At 36.9% G+C, this 20677-nt stretch overlaps 2 long non-coding RNA genes across 6 annotated transcripts in view; one reads left to right on the top strand and one right to left on the bottom strand.

Annotated features, from left to right (window-relative positions):
- Positions 1 to 6261, bottom strand: part of LOC146763764 (uncharacterized) — a 22027-nt gene extending 15766 nt beyond the window's left edge. Inside the window, exon 1 of the long non-coding RNA XR_014951604.1 lies at positions 5693 to 6261. This is a non-coding gene — a long non-coding RNA (uncharacterized LOC146763764). The remainder of the gene's footprint in view (positions 1 to 5692) is intronic.
- Positions 1 to 20677, top strand: part of LOC110479152 (uncharacterized) — a 74052-nt gene that overhangs the window by 17621 nt on the left and 35754 nt on the right. For 4 of the 5 annotated variants that reach the window (XR_014951601.1, XR_014951602.1, XR_014951600.1 and 1 more), the window contains one exon: positions 1634 to 20677. This is a non-coding gene — a long non-coding RNA (uncharacterized LOC110479152). The remainder of the gene's footprint in view (positions 1 to 1633) is intronic. The other variant, XR_002466872.3, reaches the window with a different exon arrangement.

Here is a 20677-nt window from a genome sequence, read left to right as displayed (position 1 = left end):
AATATTTTTTCAAAGATATGACTTGGGTTATGCTACATTTTCTCTAAAAAACAGAATTTGGAACTTTAGCGCTTACAGAATTAATTTCAATTCAGTTGGGCCTACTTTCCAAATAATTGGATTTTCACCAACTCTTTAAGAAACTAACTTTCAAATTTTCAAGTGTACCACAGAAGCCTTGTACACAGTGTGAAGTAGCAGTTGAAGGATCCAGGCAGCAATTTTCTGAACTGTGTGGTTCCATTTATATAATATAATCACAGAATGGCCTGGGCTCAAAAGCACCTGAAAGATCATCTAGTTTCAACCCTGGTGCCATGAGAAGAAAGGTGATTCTCATTCTTGGATTTCATGGACTTTTACATCTAAGTCAACTCCCTGAGAGATCTGTATCACACCTTACAAACCCCAGTCCACCTATTACCTCCCTACAGCAGCTACAGTTTCTGGTTATGCAAAACATTAAAGTTGTTCTAATAAACACCTTTGCAATTGTTTCCACCACCCTATGTATTTCCTACTGTCATGCTGGCTGCTGGAGGTAGGGAGCTGTTGACACCTGTAATAAATGGTGCCCTTTGCAATGACGTGGCATAATGTGTGAAAGACAAAATGTATTTGATCACTCTGTCACAGCGCAACATATAATTCAGTATAAGAGCAACTACTGATAAACCATCAGAAATTCCAAGGGTACCTAAGACAACAGAAAATTATTCTCATAACCAAACAAGGGTGAAGATGTAAGTGTGCACATGATTGATAGTGATTTATACATACAGAATGTTCCCCACTGATTTGGGATCCCAGCTTCAACTAGACATGGCATGGTGAAGTAAAGGTAGCACAGCAGTCTCAGCTTGAAGATTTCTTATAATTTGTCACTTTGGCCCAAGCACTTAGCCATGATAAAGTTGTTTCTATCTATATCTGTATATCTATATCTATATCTATATCTATATCTATATCTATATCTATATCTATATCTATATCTATATCTATATCTATATACATCTATCTATATCATCTATATCTGTATATCATAATCTATATCTATATCATAATCTAGCTATATCTATATCTAATTACTTTGCATAATATTGAAAAAACCAAAAAGCAAGTTTAAAATGCCATAAATGTATTAAGATTATCATCAAAGTATAAAGTAGTGTCTTTCAATCATTTGCCTTTATCACTAGTGCTTAGTGGGGTAGCAGCTAGGAACCTGTTTACAGCACTACTTCAGTGTAAATATTTAATTCTTACTAAACATGGTTTCTGAATGTGCACAATGAAAATCATAATGAGAACACTCCTAGGAGAATAATACATTACAACCCTCTCCTGTGATTATTCTTCTGCTTAAAATATAAAATTGTCCTTTGCAGGTAAGCCAGGTTCATTCTCATAGGCTTTCATGACAGCTTTTTAAATTCTCTTGCCTCTAGCCTAGTAGTTAGTTTTCCCAAAACACCACAGTTTTAGCAGAAAGGATTTAACACTCATTGAAGTTCATTTCTTGTAGAATAGCTCAATGCTATGTGTTACAATCTGCATCTACTTAGGGCCAAGTGAAAAATTTTCAGTTTAAGTTTTTTTGACAGCAAATACAAAAAGGTGATTTCTTTTTCAGATTTAGGATAAATCTTGCAGTCAAAATGAGAGATAAAATCCTGAAACTATGCTTCTTGTCTGGGACATAGGAATCTTCAGGAAGGAAGGTACAACAAAGGAAGGTAATGTAATGATTGAAAAAATATATTATTATTTAAAAAATTAAAAACCTGCTCATGTTTTGTTACTCATGCAATAGCTGCAAAAAGAATAAGATACCAGGCAATAACAATATGCCCAATGCTCTAGCCAATTATTGAGGATATCAGGATGTGAAATGTGAGGAATGGCAGGTTTTTTTAGCTTATATTAAGCGAATACCAGCTGTGGAGATACATGGTTCCATTTCAAATAAAAAAAATCCCAGATCTGGTTTGTGTGCTGGAGTTCTACCCTGTTTGTCTAGGTTTTTTTCCTTATTGGTTCAGTTTTTGAAATAAAAATTAGTATATTTTTCCCACAGACCTTTCTCCAAATACAGACATTCACAGTAGCCCAGTGATTCTTTAGACTGCTGCTTGGGAACAAATTCTCTAACACCTTAAAACAAAATTTATTTATTAACAAGCACAATAGTTTACCTTCTCTAAGTCCTAAAATCATCATTCAATACCTAAAGATGGAAATGTAACAGTCTCTCCTCTTGAACAGAGCCAGTTAGTTGGGAAGAATTTGAAAAATATATCCCTCAAAGGCAAAACTGTGTGTAGGAACTGTGACTTCCACCTTGATGGTCCATACAAGGGTTGCCACAAAAGCAGGGATAAACCAGGTTGATGTGGGAAGCATGGAGCCCACTATAACTTACTAGCCTGCAGGAGAAACAAATCCAAGTGTTTTCAATCTTACAAAGTCAACAGGTCACTCTATTTTTCTGCTGAGCACATGCACAGGCTGGCAAAGTTCCCTACTCGCCCAATCTTTCTTGATTTTTTTCCACACAGCCCATAATTCTATATTAGTCTTCTATAAACATTTCATGGTAGGTACAGGCACTTATTGTTTATAGCTAGTGATTCTTCAATGCTTTGTGCATATATGAATTCCTCTTGCTTTTTAAATTTTGAAAGGGTAACTAATCCTGACAGAAATATTGCTGCAATAAAAAATCTCAGGAGATTGTATTTATGAGCACATGAGTTTCAAGTTTTTGGTGGATTCATCAAGAAAATTTTTGCAAGAACTGTAAGAAACAAGGAGATAGGATTATATTTTAATTTTTCTTTAGGAAGCATAAGCAGCATAGGCTACTTTTTTGGAAAGTGCCACTGGTTTATGCATCATTGCAGTTAATAACTTATTTTAGGTATTAAATCTGTCACATTCCTTTGGGTTAGAATAGAATTGAAGAATTTACAGCCAGAGACCCAAATCTGACCTAGCAATTTGAAAGCATAACAGAGATATGAATCCAATTTTTCTCTATCCAAACACTGACACACATACCTTGCATCAGAGAAACATCTGAACAAGTAATATTTAATATCAGACTGAAATAATTACAAAAATGAGAGCATGAGGATTATTAAACATTCATTTGCTGAAGAGACTTCACTCCCAAAAAGACATCACCAACAGCTGATAATGTTAAAAATTTCTTCAAAAGACAATAAATATTGTCTTCTCTTATTTCCCACATTCCATGCACTCACATTTAAAATAAAAAGCTTTCTTTTTTGACTTTTTGTAAAAAAAACCCTAATACACTCATCTTTGCAGATATCTTTGTGACAGCAGCATTATCAACGCTACACTAGTAAGATCCAAAGGATTACTCACCAATTTGGTTTGGGGTTTTTTAATATAATGGGATTGTGTGAGGAGAAAGGGTGAAAATACAACTTTGAAAATCTCATTTTACAGTGTTTTTTCAAAAAAGTACAGAGCATATTGTCCTCTGCTGGTTTATACTGAATTTTACAGTTGCAGCAATGACTATAAAACCCCGATGTCAGAACACCAGCTCAGAGATGGAAGATTTTTGTATTACCAAGTAAAGGTAAAATTTGATGTGCGTGAAGTGGCACTGAAGCAGGGAAATAACCTACCAAACACTTATGGTCACTGGGGACATTATGCTTGAGCAAGAAGGAGGACAAGGAATTAGAGGAGTCTGACAAAGGCGTACATGTGTGGGTCAGGAAGGCCTTTGAAGGCATGGAGTCTCTTTCCAACTTTTTGCCAGGTAACATTTTCACTTCAATAAGGTGGAAACATTCTTGTAAAAAACTGAAAAAACACAGGGTCAGGCCCTCACCTCTTCCCAAACAGCAGCAAGAGATAGGGCTGTGGCAGTAGCAGGGAACATCTCCTCCCACTGCATACTTGCTGGGTAGGTCCCAGCGTTATCTCATCCCCCAGGTCATCCATGCCATCCATCAGCCCTTATCTCCCTGTGGGCCCAGCACTGCCTCGCGCCCCTGCTGATGCTGATGCCACCGAGTACCTTATCAGCAGTGCCATTTGGGGCAGGGAGAAGGAGAACTGGGAGCTGCTCCCTCTTGTCCCATCCCTGTGTCCAGAGCTGGCTAAAATATCAGTGCACACGTATAGGACAAAGTCCCCCTGAAAAGGGACAGAAGCTGTGGACATTGACATGTTTCAGTCACGTTTAGTTTCCATTTTTTGAGGCTCACGTGGGCATATCTAATCTCTCAGGACATCTGCACATTTTCCTCAGCAGCCAAAATTTTGCAGGCTAGTATGTCACCTCATGTCAGAACAGGGATGTTAAAAGCACTGAGGATGATGCCTGCCTTCTCATTGTCTTCATGGGCTGATATAATGGTATCTTATTATAATAGCTTCACTGTGGCACTGAGGATGGAGTAATTTGCTCTTCAGGCATTCACACTGCTCAACAGAGAGAAAAAATGGAAACTTCCTTATATTGCTCAAACAGCAAGAAAAACCCAGGAAGGGACTTTGCTTTTCAGATTTCAGATTCAACTCTGTGACTGTCTGCTTAAGTCAGGAATGACAAGTATGGTTTAAATCCTTAGAGGGGCAGCTCTTAGATTATATGAAATCAGGAAGATGGTTTGGTAACTAAATACATTTTTTTGATTTCCAGACAAAGGAAAGGGAAAGGGCAGGACAGCCAAAACAAAAGTCAGGGGTATTACAAAACAGTGTAAAGTGGCAAAGGAATGCTTTTACTCCCTGTGGCTGGCAGCAAGGTATTTCAGCTGCCAGGTATGATTGCAAGGGATGCTGAGTGTTGGATCTCAAATGGGCGCATGCAGCATAAAAAGCACTTGGTTTCCAATAGATCAGACTTTACATACGTACAGTGGAAAAAGGTCAGGTAGCATTTTACATTTTGAGAGTTCCGGTGAAATTTCATAAGTAAAATATGTACATATCAATAAGGTCCTTAAAAGTGTACACTAATTTTGCCAAATTGTAATATGTAGTGTAATATAATAAAATATGATATGATATAGTCTAGTATAGTATAGTCTAATATAGTATAGTATAATATAGTATAGTATAATATAGTATAATATAGTATAATATGGTATAATATGGTATAATTAGTATAATATAATATAATATAATATAATATAATATAATATAATATAATTAATATAATATAACATAACAATGTTAGTAATATAAGTAATAACATTGTAATAATTTATAATTTACTTTTATTTTCAGTATAGAAACTAATTCTTTTCATAGACTCCTCTATGGGATTCTTGATTTGGTCAGTATGGGAAGCTGAAACCACTGAAATCACAGCTTCCTGGAGCACAGGTGCTGAAAAAAGCATTTTTGAGGTCAAAAGATGATACTAGCATTGGAGATACCCAGGGAATTAAATCACAGTGATGAGACTTTCCCAAAGGAAAGGCGTTTAGTATTTTCCAGTGCTAGTTCATCAAGTTTATTAGCAGGTTGTTGCACTAGGAAATGCCAATGCTGTAAGAGGGGATTTGAGAGGTCCCCGACTCCACAGGTAAGAACAGTACATTTTCTGCATTTCACAAACTGGTAGCACTGGATGCTGCTGGCTTGCTCTCCTGTCTATTTATTTGCCACTCGCAGGACATACAGGCTTGTGTTTACCTACCTTAATCTCCTCAGTGGATTGTGGTGCCTGTATCTTGGCTACACCAGCTGCCAGTCACTCTGTGCCAAAGTGGTCCAGCCCACATGCTTCTCTCTGTAGCACAGCTATTCACCATCTGGTGCTGGAGAGTGTGTGGAAGATTGGCCAGTGCCAATGCAGGGACCAGAGGCAAGGTGTTTTGGCCACATCTAAGTCTGAATTTTCTTGTTTAAAAGGATTGGATGTTTATCCAGAATGACGCATTCTTTGCTGCAGGTAAAGCAAAGATCCTCTGATGTAAACCATAATCTAAATGTTAAACACTAAAAATAAGTAAAATAATAATAATTTATCTTGTCATTTAATTGAGTCTAATTATTGCTATAAGTATCTCACATGCCATTAAAAACTACTTTCAAAATCCCTGTGTTTTCCCAATAGGATTCATAGCCCCCAGCTGATTTTTTAAGGTACTGGTTTAGAATATTTCTTTGAAGATATTAAATTCTCTTTCTCATTTTTCTATTTAATAACCCATTGTCCAGTAAAATAATAAAATTTAATTTGCAAATGAGGGCTTTGTGTTGTAACTTTCTTCCATTTAAGAAACTGAATTTCTGAGTGCTGCATATATATTTAATTTTTAATAAATAAACAGGAAAACTCAGTAAAGTAAAAAAATGAGAAAAAAAATTAAGATTTTGTCAGAGGACAATATTATTTAGTAATACTAGGGCATTTACACAACACAATGCCAGAAAACACAGATTTTGAGAATAAAATCCACTATAGAGTAAAATTGTTCAAAAGTTATTTTTCTAAGAAGAAGACAGGAAGTGGTTGAAAGCAACATAATATTAGCAATTTGAAAGTGATAGTTTTTGACCCTAACACATTGTTTTATTCTGTACAGGCAAAGGAATACTTTATGATGACAATATGAAGCAGTTTTCTGCAGCACTTCAGTGTTTCAGTGCTGAAATTTCCTACAAGAACTCAAATGCAGAGAGGACCTGTAGACTTTTGACTCTTGACTAGCGGGGATTTGTGTGGGATTAGACTGGTCCAAGATAGAAGCACAGAAAGTACCTAGAAAGTAACTACCTAGTACAGAAATTATCTAGACACAAATTACCCACACAAATTGTAAGAGGACAATGCTTGGCTGATGCAACAGCTGCATTATTGCAATGAATTTTTTTGAAAACAGCCCACTGAAGAATTCTTGAGGAAATCTCTTGGCTAAGAACAGAGGAATGTTAATACTTTTCTCCTTTTGCTGACACAATGCTTATGAAAAGCTGTTATACCAGTCCCCAAAAGGAACATGTGTACAGCCTGCACCTTATTAGAAGTTATGTGTTTCCCCAAACTGGCACGGATAGTGAGAACCTATAACAGTAAATTCATTTATGAAAACATTTAAGAGCAAGAGACAGGAAGAACAGGGAGTGTCACTGCCAGTCTGCCAGGGGTGGGCTTGAGTGAGAAGCCCAGAGATTTAGAAGATGAATATTTTCAAAGTGAGTTAAGAAAAGGCTGATGACAATCCGATATACTTTTATTTGTGGATTTATTGATAGCATACTACTAATGGGGAAAAAAAGTAAAAATAACTCCTAACTCCATTGTATGCAGTTTAGGTTGATCTGTATCTAATCACTAGGATATTTATTGACTTTCCTTTTTGGTCTCACGCTTGAATTATACTCTTGCACCTCTTTTTCCGAAATTGTGAGCAACAGGTACTCTAGATTGAAGGGATCTCTCTGTATTTCACTTTTCTTTACAAATATCTATTAAATGTATTGCTAGGATTACTTCTGTTGCATTTACACAGAGTCTATGATCAGAGGCTGCTACTTCCACAGATACAAGAAAGGTTTTTGGACTTTTGAGCCAGTTCCATACATGCCCTTCAATCTGTAAATAGAATGGAGATAGGTTTTGTAGAAGAAAACACTGAAAGACAGCCAGATGGCAAAGAGGTCTCAGTTCTGACTTTTCCACCATTTAGGGTAATGGACTCAGAATAAGGATATAAGCTTTTAGAGGGCAACTTATCTTCTCTGCCTGTCAATGCTGTATGCTGAAGACTGCACTGCTTAACAAAATTTATTGTCTACATAGATGTATATTACTAAATAATGTTTTTTATGTAGCACTATATACAAGATTTTCCACAAAATAAAGAGAAATTAATAGATGCAACTAAAATCTCAAGCTGCAATTTGCCTTTTGATATTGAAGCCTGGCCAGATCTTCAAAATAAGCCTGTGCAAAAGTTAACCTCATACTGGTTATTAATAATTTGTTATAAGAGAGTTATAACACTGGTAAGAATGAAATGATGTCAGAAACAGGTAGGAAGTAGGAAATAGTAAAATAGAGGCACTATAAAATTCCTGTATGGTGGGTTTTTGTTTGTTCTTGATGTTGTTTTGTGTTTGTTAGGGCTCTTCCTTTTTGTTTCATTCGTTGACTGGTTGGGGTTTGTATTTTCAGGATTAAAAGTAAGTTACATTTTGTTATGATTTTGAGAATATTGCCTAAGAATGTTTTTTCTCTACTTATTGGATAAGTTTCTTCTCAAAAGAATATTGAAACAAGAAACATGCAAATAATAAAAAATAAAAGTTCTATGGGAGCTATTAAAAAATAAAAAAACAATTAAAGCTGGTCATTGAGCCACTATATTTGTCTGACTGAACTAACTAGATAGAATTATAAAAAGTTTGATGCTTCTACTCAGACATTTACCAGAATCATTGCTGTAAGAAGTGCAAATAGTGTTTTAAGCAGAGACTTCTTGTGAGGAATTCTTAAAAATTAAAACCACGTCAGCCCAGTTTCTATTCTGCAAATCTGAGGTTTCTTCTGGGGGTGAAACATGTAATCTTCCTGTATAGATTTTGCTGTGCTCATTTTACCTCTGCAGGTCTTGCAACTACCTGGCTCACACCCAGGGGCAGCCAGCACTGCTCTGCATGACTGCTTTGTGGCTGCACTCCAGAGCTCTGGCCTCTTGGGAAAAGAGAAGGGAACAGGGAGTAACCCCTTGTTGTACTGGGAAATGTGGGACAGCAATGATGGCTAAAGGGTTTAACACTGTGCCAGTGGAGAGCATTGACCTCTGGGCTGTGACAAGTTCTGCAAGGATGGAATAGAAATGAAATGCTAACCCAGCATCAGAAGGCACTGTCTCCTTGAGCAGAAGGGGTTGGACTGGCACTTGAGAAGTGCCAGGTAAGAGTCACTGACCACCAGGAGACCGGTTGGTATGTAGGAGCACAGATAAAATAAGGGGATAATCCTGATTTATTGCTAGATTTCCCACTAATGACAGTACAAAATCCCCCAGAAAAAGATTGGCAATGAATAGAAAGGAGGCTCAAAATGACTTATTCTAGAAGGATGACAAGATGAGGAGGGAAGTCAACTGCACAATTGCTTTCTTGAGAAATGCCCCTCTGACAGACAGACTGTTCTTGGGCCCCAAGGCACTCTCTTTTCAGAAAAGATGCTACCATATATGACAGGAACTTTAAAGCAAAGTGAAACAGTACTGTATTCTCCAAACCTAATTTTTTATGAAAAAACCCTCAGTCATAAAAGCACAGAACAGAAGGTGAAAAAGAAGAAGAGAAAGAAGGATGATAAGGAAAATTAAAACTACCATGGATAGTAGCAAAAGTCTTGCAGAAAAACACCGATGAAAGTGACAGATACAGTTAATTGAAGAATTTGAGTGTGACTGAAGAGAAGTTTCTGAAATGTTTTTATACTGCTGCAAGAAGCTTGCATAACATACTGCAAGAACAGCAATTACCAGTTCAATAGGCAAAGTAACAGAAATAAGAGAAATGGTCTGGACTAGTAGTCAAGCTCGAAGTACTTAAAGGTGTGCTTACCTTGGGGAAGAAATAAAAAAAATCATTATAAGGGCTAGATAAGACAATGGCCTATAAAGTTTTAGATATTATGCTCTCAGATTTATGCCCTCCATGGCATCATTTCTTACAATTTCTTAGAGCTTTAGGATTGTTTATGAAAATTAAAGCCAAAGTAAAAAACATTGTTCTGTAAGTACAGCTAGGTATAAATACCTTCAGAGTGAGACCAGCTGTCTAAGGACAGTGTTGATGCAATGAAAAATAAAAATGACCAGGCAAAAAATAAACAGAGACTGGAATTCAGAGGAACATTTCTGTCAGAGCTGAGAACTCTGGAAGAAAAGGTTCAGATGTGTAATGGGGGTAAGCAAATCCTGCTTTGACCAATAATATGAAATCCTATGTAGCCTTTAACAGTATTCAATACACAACTTGCCACATTCTTATGCAAAGTTTGGGTGTGTTTTTTAAATAAATTATTTAGGTTTTTTAACATATTTCAGGTACTAACATTGAAACTACTGCAACATAGAAAGTGGCAGAAGCATCAAACAGCTGATACAGCCAAATCACTTGTCTTCAGAGAAACTCACAGAAAGAGACAGACAAACTGTAATGTTTCCCTACCAAAAAAAAAAAAAAAAAAAAAGTCACCTACTAAAGAGTGATTTGAGAAAGGGACAAAGCTAATACCACAGGCAGGTAGCAATAGAAGAAAAACCTGCTGTGAAGTATTTCATTTTTGTGATTCTTTAACAATTTACAGAAGAAAAGTCACATAATAGAAGTTTGGCTCTCTTTTGGGAGTCATAAATCAAATACAACTCTAATCAAAGGACAGAAGAAAAAAGACTTAGCAGATATTTAATTCTTATTTATGCTTACTTTCAGAAATTATGACTTGAATGTAAATTTGGAAGGTGGCAGAAATGCAATAATTGAAACTCTTATATGTTCTCCTGCTGCATCCTGCCTGCTAAGCACTTCCAAAGCCTGAATTGGCTGATTTAATTTACACCTTTCTACCCAGTGATTAGAGAAAGGCTTGAAAAGGTCTTCAGAAAAAAGAAATGGTGAGCTATCCCTAGGATTTGTTACTATAGACTTTTCATTTGTGATCAATACTCTGTAGCTGTCTGGGTCTCCTCCACAGAGAACCTGCACTTCAGCCAGGGGAACTGCCAGAGAGACAGTTTCATGCAGGCACACAGATGGTTCATTTTCTTCATGCTGGGTGAAGAAATTTTTGAAGTGTAAGGAAAAATTAGAAAAAAGTAGTGTTTCTAGATGAACTGTTAGTACAAAATACAATATTAACCACCAATTTCTATCAAATATTATTTAAACTTAAATAACAAATCTGTCAATTTTATTTATATCCATTGTCAGAAATGGATATCAGACATGGATATCCAGACCCAGGAGCAATAAATATACTGAGAAAATTACAAGCTTTGCAGGGATAAACTGTGAAAACCCAACTGGATTACCCTTGATTTATCTCTAAATTTATTTTGAATCCTGTAGATTGTACAGATAACTGGGCTGTAAATTGCTTCCAGGAATTCCCTTATGCTTTTTACAAACAACAGAGAAAGACAGGGCTGGGGAAGGAACTGAAGCCTGAGGGATCTGCTTTGCCTCCCTGACCTCAAGACGTATACTCAGCACTGCCCCAGACTGAAAATAAAGCTATCTCTGGATCAGCTGCCAGCTGAAAGCTTGCTGAACAGACTTCCATTTCTATCCCCACCCAACCCAACTCACCCTTTACAGCAGGAGAGCTGTCAGATGCAATGTATCTGCTGGAGTGAGCCTGATGAAAATTACCTTTTTTCTCTGCAAAGCTAGACATTACTCATGGCAGAATGGTGGCAGGTCCTGCCCCTTTGTACAAGCACTAGGAGGGCATGGGAAGTGTATAGGACAGGGAACTAGGAATGTACAATTATTTTTCTTCTGATGCTACAGAGCAGTGCTCTTTGTTTAAAAGGGGTAAGCCCTGCATGTGTCCTTACCTATTACTACTCATCCCTTGGTGGCTGTAGCAAGACACAAGGAAAATTTCCTTTCTAAAACAGGCACATTTGCTTAAGCTCCTTCTCACCTAAGAAATATATTGTCATGCTCATATTTTATAAAGGTCCACTCCTAGACAAAGATGACACCTCTGATAGATCTGGCAACTCACTTCAGCTGGGTTGTGCTGAAAAAATCCTTTTGCAGTTTTACTTGAAGGTCTCCTCCTAGTGTTCCTAGGTCTATTCTGGTCAGTATCTTTGCAATTCCCTCAAGGCAAGTGAACAAATGTGAAAAAAAGAGAACCTGGCTTTGGGGTGATTATATTTGCTGGTGATTTTATCTGGCAGTCAGTGGGACCAAAGTGGCACTGTGCCACCTGTAGTCAAGAAAGAAGATAGAGCAGCCCAAGATAAGTCTCATTTTAAAATGCAGAATAAGCCAGCATCTTCTGTGTTCAGCAACAAAGGTACAATATACAGATGAATGTCAGCTTTGCCACCATTCCCTGCAATTAAGTGTGTCTTGCCCACTCCTGTAAATTCAGAATATGTTGTGCAGTCACCAGTTCTTCCCTCTTTTCTCAGCTCTTATGATACTGTACTTATTCCAGTTCATGCACCCATGTTGTAGAATACTTGGAGGTTAATGCCATGAAGAAACTGCTGTGTGACATCTTTTATCTGAGGCCACATTTTACTTCTGAACTCACAGATGGTGAGTACCATGGTCAGGTTTAGAAAACAGTTTATATTGGTTTAATTTATATTTTGCAATGACACTGTTACCATACCCCAAAAGTTGAAATTTTTGCAGAGTGAGACATGGGAAGAATAAGATTTGCAGCATATAGGGAACATTGCTACACAGTATATTTTTACTTCACATGGAAATATCTATGTTATTTTGGAATAGAGAATAATTATGCTTCTTCACACAACCACAGGCACTGTTATGAACTGTTGTACCCCCAGAGAGTACAAAATGTGCCCTTTTTGATGGCCACTGAACTGATCCCATGCCATTGATTCAGAACTCAATAACAATGCAGTGACAGCAACCATTACAACTTTGAGGAGATTTCCTTCAGCTCATACTTGGGAATGACATAAATTCCTTCAGATGATCCAGATTCAGATAAACAGCATAAGCACAGGCAGGCAAAGTAATGCAATGCAGGAATTTATGCTGGTTAGCATAAAATCTTGGTACTGACTACTGAAGAGATTACCCTGCACATATGAGTTTACTGAAAGATTATATGAACATCTGAATAAATAACCTATCGCAATCCCATTCCAGCCTCTCACAGGTAAAGTCCCTGCTTTTTGCACACTGCAGAAGTATGCAATAAAGTTTAATCATACTAATGGGTGGTACCAGAATATATGCCCTGCAGTGCACAGAATGGACCATTTCAGCAACTATAAATAGAAGAGACAACTTTGCCTGGAAAAGCAGCTGGCTCATTTTTGTCTTTAATGACAATTTGTTTTGCCTTTTCTTTGTTCACACAGAAGCTAAGGCCATTCTGAGAGGGCAGGTTTCATTCCTTATAGGATGTGTGGCCTGAATATGAAACAGCTGTTAAGATCTGACTGGTTTATGTCCTTAGGGTATCTTCAGTATACTAAAACAGTCCCTTTTAAAAACAAACAAAAACCCAATTAAACAACCAAAGATATATCATCATTGAAGCAATGCAGAACAGACAGCTTCCTTCAGAATTTCTTGCCCTTTTCCTTTCTCTTATAAAGTCTCTTCAAATAAACCCTTTCCTATCCTACTGCCTGAAGAGAAAAGGCAGAAATTAATAGCTAAAAAATTAATAACAGAAAATCTTCACTACTCAGTCAAAATGATAGGGACTCAGATTGCACATACAGAACATGTATGATAATGTTTGTTACTGTGGACATGAATGAAGGACAAAAAATTCCTAATATTTTTAATTTTACTGGTTATGTCACAGGGAAAAGTTTTGGGACTCGTGCATCAATATTCACTGCAGTTTTACAGAGAGGGCAGAACAAAAAAACAAAGAAGAACATAGATTTCAGCTCTTTTGTTGACTTGGACCTCTGATTGTTGGTTTCTTCACTTCCATATGCATCTCTACTGCAGATACTACTATTGCTAATTGCTTGAAGAAAAGTAGCACCAAATTCTTACATATGCAATAAACATGTACAAATCAAGCCTGATATATAAATCTCTAAGACTCAAAAGACTAATTTTTGTAGTTGAATATTTCCCCATTTTGGTGCTAATTTTCAAAACATACCACAATTTAATTATATCCATTTGTTATTTTCTACAATCATCAGAAAATTTAGTTTTGAAACTTCTGTATCATGTGTGTCCCACATGCACATAAAATAATACATTCTTATGTACACACCAAAGCAGAGAAGGTAACTTCTCTGGAATGTTTTAATTTTTAGTACACTAAAAACAAAGAAACCCCACAAAAACCAAAAAACCCTATCCAGCCAACCAACCAACAAAAATACTGGCAGAACACAATAGGGAGGTTTTCTAAATCAGTGTGTGTGAATCGAAGCATCTTTAATGTTAATCTCAGTCTTTCTCAAATTTGGAGATCCATTCTCTAATAATTTTCTTCCTATTTATAAAATGACAACTCTTCTCCTTGAAGTAGTCCAGGTTATCTGTTGACTTCAAACGGCCTTCATATGTCACATAATCATAGAAGAACTGAGGTTAGAAGGGACCTCCATCTGGTCCAGCTTGCCTGTTCAAGCAGGGTCACTCAGAGCCAATTACCTAGGTTTGGTATATCTTCAAGAATGAAGACTCAGCCACCTCCTTAGGAAACCTGCACCAGCACTTGGTCATCCCCAGCAGGAAGTTTTCTTACTGTCAGAGGAAATCTCCTCTGTTTCAATTTGTGCCTATAGCCACTGGCTCTGTCACTGTGCACCCCCAGAAAGTGCCTGGCTCCATCATCTTTTCATCCTCCCTTCAAATTTTTATGTGCATTAATAAAACTCCCCTGAGCTGCCTTCCTTTCTCCAGGCTGAACAGTTCCAGGTCTCTCACCCCTTCCTCATAGGAGAGGTGAGCCACTCTTCAGTGCATTCTTCAATCAAGGCTTTCAACAAGAAGCTCAAGCCTTTCAGACTGATCATGGAAGAAGCAAATGGTTCTGTTTGGACAAGTATGGAAGACCAAAAGAGGTTCATACTGGGCAGGTGTTTACTGTGTTGGGAACCAAACTAGACTACCTAAATAACTCTGAAAGCTTCGTGCATGCTGGCATTATATCTGATGTCCAAATGATGGAATTTACTATGGCTAAACATGATGGAGGAATCAGCTAATTTCCAAAGTATTAATGATCAGTTCTCAATGAAGAGATCTTTTCTTCCTAAAATCAGGGACAAAACTAATAGGATACTAAGAAGCTAGGCTTTCTAAATGACAGTTTTATTTTGGGGACATAAACATCAATTAGTTAACAAGAGAGCGGACAAAAGGGTGGGCCATGGTGCAAGAATGATGTTACCCTGGTGTGTAGCATTGTTAGCTCTGGTAACTGCACAGGAATGAAGAATGAATTATTGTTTATTTACATTTGTTTTCTGCTTGAGAGACAGCCCAAGAAGTAAAATAAAATGAGAGCCTACTCAAATACCTGCTATATTTCCCCTTAAATTGAATTTCTCATTTTATCAGGAAGCAATACTTGCACTGATGTTAGACAGGCAGCTAAAAGGTCAGCAAGTTCCCTTGGTTGCCTTTTGTCAAGGGTTTTTGACTTGTCTGTGAATAAAGATCTCCCAGGAGGAAGGCAGACCTGGATTTCCTGTCATCTTGAAGACAGCAATGAATTTGAAAATGTTACAAAAAGCATAAGGGACTTGAAGCACACCTTCAAATGCACTGCTGATGCCAATAGCTTCCCATGTAAACATGCACACAGAGTTGTTTTGGATTTGTTCTGTCAACTTTTTGTTGTGAAACAAATTGTTATACTGCTGCTTACCTTGAATACTGAATGAATCTGATGGTTTTCCATTACTGCACTAAGACTAATCGGGACTACAATCTCTTTGGGTTAGATGCGGTTCTGGTACACTCCAAACAGAGGTGGCTTAACACTTTTCTTTTTCTGTCATGCGCTCCTGTGACTTACACGGGTGTCTCAGCCCATCCTGCTTGCTTACACCTCTTGATACCCTGAAAGTGCTAAGGGTTGAGAAAGTCTTAACAGGTATCTGGGCAGAAAGAAAAAGCTTTCTTACTCATGAGGAGCATTAATCATTACAGAGAATGCATAGGTTTCTCTCCAATGGTCAGAGCTGGAGCTACCAGTTTACCAGTTTTTTATTGTCTATGGGCACAGAATTCCTGTTCTTGTAGTGTTTGTAGGGGACAGTTTCTTAGAATAAACTTCAGTTGTTAAAGACTCTATTACTATTTTTTGTTCACTTAGCTTAGTTAATGAAACACAGTAATGTCTGTAAACAATGTGTTTTAACTGCATGCATACTGCATATGGGAAAAAAAGACTCAATAGGGTGAATGACCCTGTATTTTTATGTCCAGAGACCCATCTTGTTTTCCAGTGTTATATCATGCACCTAATAGTGTAGAAAACTATTTACTTAGTTCAGAAATTCTGTCTGATAAATTTACAAGAAATGAAAGCCCTCTGTAATCAGAAAGAGACTACAGTGTTCCCAGGATGCTCAGGAAGTTGCTGCATAATGACTTCTGGTAAAACTTTGACTCTGTACTCGTCTAACTACTTACAGATACATTCTTACTGAAAACAAATTAGATCTTTAAGGTAATTGCTGTCTTCCTGATTTACTGATATATTGATTATAAGTTGCTATGAAAATAAAAACAAGCAGAAAATAGAGGGTTGTCCACTAGTACAAATTATTAACTTCTTGTATATTTGAGAATCCCTTTTAAGTCTTTTCCCTTTGGAAAACTGTGTTTCAGGATAGATTCACAGGAAAAATAAGCTACTCTTTTTGCATAGTATGGAAGATTTATAGAAGAAAGAAAACTCTAATTTAGACAGGAATTGCAAAAATTTATCTTAGCTGAGAATCTAATTATTAACATTATAAAAGCTGTTCAATATAGTAAAGAACTTGTTTTCTTTAACATTACTGTTCATTTTGAGTGACTTATAAAGTTGCTTGTGACATTTCTAGGCAAGTCTAGCACAAAGAAATGCTGGGACCATGGCAGAATGGGAAAAATTAAGAAATAGAAAGGTTTGCCACTTACTTTCATCTGTTTTATAAACACATAGGTGCATATAGAAATGCATATTAAAGGAAATGCTTTTCAAAAAAAAAGCTTTAATGGATTTTCAAAAACTCTAGATCAAGGATTCACAAGGTACTTCCATAATTTTTTGTATTAAGATTACTTTTAAAGGGGAAAGTCTCAGACTTCTGGAATCCATGTTCCAGAAAGTCTTCTTCTATCTCATAGATTGCATAATTGCATATAATGTAAGATTATTCTACTACTGATAGCTATATTATGTTGATATTTACCTACAGATGTTTACATGGTTCTTGTCTACAATTAAGACTTTTTTGTATCTGGAACTTACTTTGCAGTCAGATACAGTTCTAAATGTACAAAGAGGTTGATAAAAAAAGAAATAGAGCAGCGGATATTCAAACCATGTAATTTTAGCTCCTCCAGCTTTCTGATTATTTTCTAAAGTTAAATGTTACTTTAAAGGATGTTCACTTAATGCTCTTTGATTTGTATTGTTTGATAAGATACATAGGACTCTAATTCATTGAAATGATGTTGCACAGTTATTTTTTGGTTCTAAACAAAATGCAAAGCTCAACACATGTTAATGGGGCTCCCATAAGAGAAAAAACCAAGCAAAACTATGTAAAAGCCACATAAGTAATTTGGTCTAATTAAATGAGACCTAACATTTTTATTTCCCTGATGGATGCATTAACTGAATCAATAGGAATGTAAACACACTAAGGACAGAAGACTACAAATCCAATCACAAAGTCTTTTCTTTTCTTTTAAATATTGTAATGAACAACTACAGAACAGATCACCAGGTAGCACTTTCAATTAAAAATCCCAAAGATGTATTTCATGTAGATCAACAATGAAAGCAAATAGTAAATAAATATCTATTTACAAGTACAAGAGAAGGATCCCTGCCTGGTCCTGCTGGCCATACTGTTGCTGATAGAGGCCAGGATGCCTTCTTGGTCAACTAGGCATAGGAGGCTCACGTTCAGCTGCTGTAAACTCCCAGGTGCTTTTATTGTGGGCAGCTTTACAGACACTCTGTTCCAGCCTGTGGAGCTGTCTGGGATTGCTGTAACTGAAGTGTAGAACCCGAGAGACAATGCAACAAGAAGCCCTCACTTACCCATCCACTGTCAGCCACTGTGAAAGCAAACACAGGCTGGGATGAGAGGATGTTCTCCCTGTCTATTTCACATGACAGTTTTGGCTGTCCACAGGTAAAACTGACACTCACCCACCTTCCACCCACCTCAGCTTCCCTGGGCTGGGTACCTACACCTTGAAAAGAAGGAGCACAACATTTAAATAGTTTTATAGCTGCTTCCAGTGACCTAAAATTGTGTCCAGTCATCAGTCTGGAGACCTCAAATGAAAAACTAAGGCATGGCAACTTCCTTCAACAAAGGAAGACTACTACATGTTTTCTTGGAGGCAGAACAAAACCGTAATCTTAGCCAGCACTTATATCAGCTGTGTCTACATGGACAACATGAAATAAGATCCTAAAAATCATCCTGGCTCTTTTGTAAACAAATAAACTATAAGATTTTATCCATTGTATAATTTTATCTGCTCAGGTGGTAGATTTATTGCAGTAATATGAAACATGACTTTAAGAAATTGTGATTGCTTGTAATCAAGCCAGTCTTGATTGTATCAACATTTTGCCGTAAGGCAAAAATGTGACTCTGAAAAATATCCTGATCTTGTGCAATCTGGAACTTACATAGAAGAGATGTTATCAGAATGTATCCAAACATTAGCTACAATTCAAAGAAAAAAAACCAAAAAATAAAATAAAGAGAGGGAGAGGAAGGGAGAGGAGTGGGAGAGAGTAAGAGAACTGTATGACAACACTAAACTGTGTTTATCTTCTTCAAGGCATGGACTCTGGACCATTGCCTGGCTTATAGGCTTAAACAATATTACCCAACATGAGATTGTTATTTTCTACTGTGACTGAAAAATATAGTACATAAGCAAGTTTCCACTGGCCTGCTCTCCCCCTGCTTCAGGTCTTCTTGTGTGAAAACAATCTAATTAATATATTAACTAAAAAAATATTTACAGCCACCTTCAGATAGATTCCTTTGTATCAAACATCTCTGTAATTCCACTCACTTCAGTATACAGATTCAGTTTCATTTACTGTAAGGTAATTCTGAAACTTTCTTCTTAGATTAGAACAAAGGTTAAAAAGGGAGCCTAATAGAGTATCTATTGTTAGAAAAGTTCAACAGGCCCATAGAAAAGTATCAAATTTAAAAATGTATGAAATCCTGGTAGACAAATGAAATATATAATGTTAAAAATATCCAGACTACACAATATGAAAGAAAAAGAATGATCAATGTATTTGTAAAACATTTTTTTTAAATAATCTCTTTATCTAGAAACTATCCAATGGCTTAATATATCTGGTAAGCATCATATTTTAATCAATTTCCGTTTCTCTGGTGCTACTTAGACATCAAGAATGGGTAAACTAGCTTTTAACCCATGCTAATATTTTTATTTCATTTCTAAAATTTGATATTATGCAAATGTAAGGAACTTAGAAAAAGCAAAAGGTGAACTTGGGCAAAATGTTGGAGGGAACCATGTTTACTAGAACCATGGAACCATGGTACCAGATCTTTGAATTCTTTATGTACAAATTCCAAACACAACAACTTTGGTCACTGTGGGTGTCTAGCTAAGTCTGAGCACAAACCCATTGTAATGGTTTGCAAAAGGCAATAAAATTACTCCAGTGAAAGTACCTGCATATACTGTAGAGCACTCATACAAAGCTGCCAAGACTTCACTATTACTTGGTAGAATTCTTAGTCCGTTGGAAGGTATTTACTTGCTCTGAATTATTAATTTGTGGTGCCTGCTTTAAACACGTAATTAATATTACCTAAATATTTATTACAGACAGTTTAATGGAGGATTAAGGTGGACTTCAAGAAGATGGCCAGACTGTTCTCTCTGGTGCCCAGTGACAGCACAAGAGTCAACAGGAACAAACTGGAATAAAGTTTCATGTGAATATGAGATTAAACTTCTTTAACTGTGAGAGTAGGAAAGCACTGGAGCAGGCTGTGAGGAGAGGTGGTGAAGTGTCCTTCTCTGGAGATTTTCAGAAGCCATTGGGACACAATCCTGTGCAACCTGCACTAGGTGAACCTCCTTCAGCAAAAGGAATTGGACAATATGATCTCTAGAGCTACCTTCCATTGAAACCATCATGTGATTCTGTGAAATTAGAAGATGCACATTGCAGTTTTTGAGCAATTTTTGAACATTCCCCAAGGTAGCAACTGTGGAAATTTTTCTGACTGGTTTGTGTAGTCCCTTGCTCACAGCCTTCTACTCTGGCATGCTTAGAGCCTATTTGCTCTCTAGGGAGTTATTTGATCATGTTTTTTCTTAGTACTTATTTGTATTCTGCTCACGATGCTGCTGCCAGTGGATTGCAAACATCACTACCTTCAGCAGGCAACAAACTGGGGAGGTTCATGAAAATGTGTTCATGTTTATAGTCAGAGAGACAGTATTCCCTGGGCTTTCTTCTGAGCTTAGCCTTTGTCTTTTGAATCAATGAATGAATACACCTTTCCCTTACTTGCAAGGAAAAACAAGATGTCTTAGTCTTTTGTCAACTGCTTCTGACACCTCCAGATTTCCTCTTGACATGTTTGGAGTAGCAAGGTCCTCATAGTAACCTGTGAGAACACATTGCTTGTTTGCAATTCACAGGCTTGATGTGATGCAGGTACCAAAGCAAGGAATCATTCATGCCTGCTCTCGAAAGAGTGAACCACAG

This window comes from Lonchura striata, chromosome Z, assembly GCF_050655825.1.
Source record: "Lonchura striata isolate lonStrDom1 chromosome Z, ASM5065582v1, whole genome shotgun sequence".
Lineage (NCBI taxonomy): Eukaryota > Metazoa > Chordata > Aves > Passeriformes > Estrildidae > Lonchura > Lonchura striata.
This window is presented reverse-complemented; position numbering and strand designations above follow the sequence as displayed.